This window comes from Capsicum annuum, unplaced genomic scaffold (genome assembly GCF_002878395.1).
Source record: "Capsicum annuum cultivar UCD-10X-F1 unplaced genomic scaffold, UCD10Xv1.1 ctg4639, whole genome shotgun sequence".
In the NCBI taxonomy this organism is placed as follows: Eukaryota; Viridiplantae; Streptophyta; class Magnoliopsida; order Solanales; family Solanaceae; genus Capsicum; species Capsicum annuum.
In genome coordinates, this window is record NW_025853955.1 from 105146 (window position 1) to 110407 (window position 5262).

Consider the following 5262-nt stretch of genomic DNA (forward strand, 5'->3'; position numbering starts at 1 on the left):
CTTAGCTTGCTGAAAGTTGGTAATATGGAGAAATATTTTTAAAACCAAACAATAGGAAACCGTCTAACTGTTTTTTTTTCCCCAAGCCAACTAAACAATAATTATTGATTTATTATTTAATAGTGGTAACATCAGCCCCAAAAAGAAAAAAATGTTATCATAGCAAAAATCACCTCCTTTAAGAAATAAAAAAAAAAAAGATATTTAATTTACTAAATTACCCCTATTTAAATAATGTCTCTTGTAAATTGGACACCGTTATGTTAAGAATAATATGGGAATTCCAAGCTTGAGGCCTTTCACACAAAGTCAAGCGTGTGAGTTGCAACGACTCCAAGCCTTATTCACATCCTTGGCCGTATGTGAGGCCCTTGTGAGCCCATCTAAGGGACTATACTTATTAAAGTGTGAAGGGGCTCAACAAAACACCACAAACCCACCCACTTAATGCAAGGGTATTTTGGTCTTTTGTCCCTCCTTTGTAATTGACTATATAAGCCATTTATTAGGGCTAGTCTTTTAGTTAGTTCATTCATATTTTGAAAGACAACAAAACATGTGTAATCTTTTGGAACTTCTCTCTTCCATTGGAGAAGCCCCAATTTCAAAATCTCATTAGTAGTGTAATACTAGTGTTGTCTCTTGGCTAGAAACTAGGATCTTAGGATTCTTTGAGTTTCTCTTGGTCAAAGTAAGAACTTGGTATTGATATTCATTAATCTTAGGATCCTTTCTCTTGTTAGGGTTCTTAGATCATTGAATATTGTGTGTCAAGTTTCTATCTCTTCTAATTTTGTTATCTTAATTTTGTTGAATCTAAAAGTCTATTGAAGCTGTGTGGGGCTCTGTCTATTCACTAGCATTGTTGCCTTGTTATTCATCTCATTTCTTGTTCAAGAACACAAACTCAAAGTCTAGTAAAGCCGTGTGAGGCCTATTTCGATTCACTAGCAACTTGTTCATCTTGTTATTTTTGTGTTGGTTGGAATTTCTTGATACACGCATAGTCTTGTATAATTTAGTATCAAAGCTCAAGACTTGGTTTTGTTCTTACCAAACCAATCTTGGGAAGCTCTTACCAAAAAGTGTGCTCTTGAACATTTTGGTCGAAAATTGGTTGTAGATCTACAAAAGATTTTACTTGTTTAGTTTATTTCTTGTGTTGGTCTCTTCCTCATCAACACAAAAAGCATCTAAATCTAAAGTTGAGCTTAATAAGAAGAGACTTGTTGTTGTGAAAACTTGAAGTGGCCATGAGTTTGACTTGTGTTGGATGTTGGAGTGCCATTGTGGTGTATTGTTGTTTTATTCTTGAAGGTGTTGATGTTGTGTTTATCTTAAAAGTTCTCTTCATCCTATGTCTTAAAAGAATAATAGATCCAAAAAGGTTGTAAGAAAAAATTGAAAAATTGTTTGTGAGAAGACTTGCCAACATCACTTTTCTAGACTTGACAACCACTTTTTCTTAAAATAAGGAACCTTGTCTTGTGGAACTAGTAAGGTCAAACATCACCTTTTGAGTTTGAAAAAGTTGAAAAGTTACAAGACTTTACTTTCCCTCCAAAAGCAAAGTCAACCCATTACAAAAATTGTGATGATTAAGGCTTCAAGTTGATGAACAAGTATGGACTCGCGACCAATACCATGCTGCCACGTCACGTTAATCATTGTTCACGTCATTAATTAAGCTCAATTTGATTATCCTAGTTTCTAATTATTAATTCTTAGTTTCTTCTAATTGACTCGAGAACTAATTAGCAAGCAAGTACATTCCTACTAGGTTGTCAATTATGTCTCTAAACAAAGTCATGACCGGCACTCGGTGCCTTACTTGACCAAGCGAACCGGCTTAACTGTTCTAACCTGTAATTTCATGTTACATACCCTGCACACGCATAAAATACTTGACAAATCTCTTATTATAACACCAGTTCAAATTATCTTTAAAATAATTCAAAGTAATATGACCAACCATAACCCAACTAAAAATACGTCTATGAAGCCTCTATTAGAGTTCTAAGAGGAATGCACAGGACATGGATTTACTGGCTATCCCCAAGCGAATACTGAAAAAGAAATAAGTGAATGAAGTTGATGAAAGAAGAGAAACTCCACGATCAAGAGCGGAGCTCACCAATCAGCTTCTGGAATAAAATGCCCTAGCTTGCAGTCTGCTCATCTATATTACCTGCACCTACATTGACATAAGTCAATATAGGTTCCACAAAGAGAACGTCAGTACACCACTAGCGGTACTCAGTGAGTCTCAACATTCCCCATTACTAAAATTAGAACGAGACCTTGTATAAAACATATATGTGATAAGGGAATGAAAGAAAGCAAGTCATCATGCCTTATGGAGCATATTACAGAGTAAAGCAAGAGAACAATCACCAAAACTTATAGCTTAGTTAATTAGTTCATTCTTTTCGCTTTATTTAAAATTGATTCAGTCAATTGAACATTTTTTTTAGTTATGTCCACTGGTAATTAGTAACCCTTTATATGTTTACTCGTGGCCCTTTATAAGACCACTAAATTTGTGCCTCATTGTGACAATCATGGCAACCCTTTGTACGGATGCTTGTGATACTTTATACAGTCACCATTCAGGTATGTCGAATCATAGCAAGTCAGTAACTCTTTATACGGCTACTGGTAACCCTTTGTATGGTTACTAAGTTATTTAAGTTCGCTGTAAAGTTCCAACAAGTTGCTTTACCCTGATCATGTTCTAAGGGAGTACTTTATGGTCATTACTAGCATGAAAGAGAATCACACAAAGTTTTGGATGGAAGATGTTTTCTCTGCTCGATCATGTTTCTAGCGAACAGTCACTGTTTTGGGACATTAAACTTAAGAATATCATTGTTTTTGGTTTGTCAACTATGAAAGTTAATTTTCATGACATATGTTACTGCAACGTAGTAATAACCACGTTAATTTGATAAATCCAAAGAGAAAACAGTAAGCACAAGGTAACTAACTCAACAAAGGCAATGTGAAACTCGTTCCAAAACTCACATTAGCATTTTAAAAGCATTTTGTCAAACACCTTACAGACATGACTTTGTAAGAAAAGACTTTAGTAAAAGCAAGTCTTAACTCACCTCAAGAATCTTCACTGTTAACAAGGGTAACTTCTACCTTTACCAATAACAATCAACAACTCAATTCTTTGTTCACAAGAGCCAAGAGCAGCAGAAGTTACCAAGGGCAAAACTAACCCCTGTAACCTTCCTCCTTTTTTTTCTGTTAGTGGTCACACGTTTTATGCAGCAAAGTTGTAGGATTGGCCCATGTATATAACTTTTCCTCAAATAAATAATTCGGGTTATTTTACTTACCAACTAAACACATGCAACAATAATAACTAAATCTCCCACTTTTAAGTTAGTGCCTCCAGTTTAGTTATACATTATACATATATTCAATAACTACTCCACTCATTCAATTAAATCTGCTTTTGACCCATTCTAATACATATTTGCATACCCACATCATCTTGAAACCTAGAAATCTAATTCTCCCACATAATCTCCATCAAATAAATATAAATTCAAGATTTTAATAAGCATTTAAGTATCTTGGGGCTTCACAAATTAGTCCTTCGAAGCCTTGTATTCGTGTCATCATTTGATTGTGTGCTTTCGTCATTTGAATATGTTGTAACTCCTTGACTCTTGTCCGACAGGAATTCTTTGAGTTTGAGGATTCACGGGTTACTAGCTAATCTACAACACTTGTGGAGCTTGAGTATGAGTGAACCAAGAGAGTGTGAGTGAGGAGAGGGGTTTTAAACTAACTTGTTTGTTGCTTGTGTAGGTGATGCCTTGAAAATGAAAGAAACCATGTCTCAAACCGTGGATTCTAATGAAATGGAGTATATGAGGGTCACTCTTGAGGCTATGACCTGAACTCTTGAAAGGTTGAGTACGGAAGTGGGAGCCATAAGGGGAGAAGTGACGACTATTAGTGGGAGGTTAGAACAAGTGGAGAGTCAAAGGAACTCTTACCCTTCTACTCCTCGACATGTTTCGTCAAGTGGACATGATAGAAATTCCTCCGCCACCGTTACTCCGAAACATGGCCACAATTGCCAAATCCTTCACTAGCTCCACTAAATGCCGCAAGCCAAACCACTCATAACCCCCTAAACCGAGACTCCAATAGACCAACCCATTCCCAAACTCCTCAAGTTCTGCAAGAGGCACTTAGGAGTCCAATACCTCCACTAAATCCAAACTCACCCTTCCAAGACCCACTAAACCAAAGACCACCACCTCCACAAAATCTAATCCCTCCAAATCGAGTTCCAAATGTCCAAATCTATCCCTTCCACTTTAAGAAATATAGTAGAGAGGATTATGAAGGGTATGGAGCCTTTGGTGATGCTTACATGAGGGAGGAGGAGATTAGAGGGGGACGTTTGGATCCAAAAAGATACCGAGGGTATGAAGAAAGGGGAAACCGATACTAAGAGAGAGACGTAGGCATCAATACCATCAAGTTGAGCCTACCTATCTTTAATGGTGAAAGTGACCCCGAGGTATATCTTTCTTGGGAGTCGGCGTGTGATAAAGTATTTCAAGTGAATGATATCTTGGAAGAGAAGAAGAGTTGTTATAACATAGCTCATTTTGAAGGCTATGTTAACACTTAGTGGGAATACTTCAAGCGGTTCGGCAATGAGTTAGTAGAAGGGAAACCACCACCATGGTTTCGGTTGAGGTACCTAATGAGGCAACAGCATCTTCCCGAAAGCTATCGTCAGAAGTTGCTTGCTAGATTGTACAAATTGCGGTAAGGGAATCAAAGTGTTATGGCATATTATGATGAGTTTCAACAACTCATCTTAAAACTTGATCATCATAAGGAACAAATTAGTCATGACATCATTCGGTTCAAGTGTGTGTTGATCAAAGAGATCTTCAGTCATTTGACACTTCACAAGTTTGATACGGTCGATGGTATTTTCCAAGCGGCTCTTGAGATTGAAAGGGAACTTAAAGAAAGGTCGCCATTCAAAGCAAAAGGACAATCAACCTCGGGTTAGCCAAGGGGAAAGGATATGGTTCAATTCTCTTTAGTTTGTCCGAAAAGCAAGGACCAACCCGCCACTACTAGGCTGGCCAAGACCAAAATAGTCCACAAAATCTCTCCGAGGCAAGAAGTTCACAAGTATGCTAATCCTAAAGGGTTCCAATGCTTCAAGTGAAAAGATTGGGGGCATAAATCCATAAATGCCCTAACCGACACAAT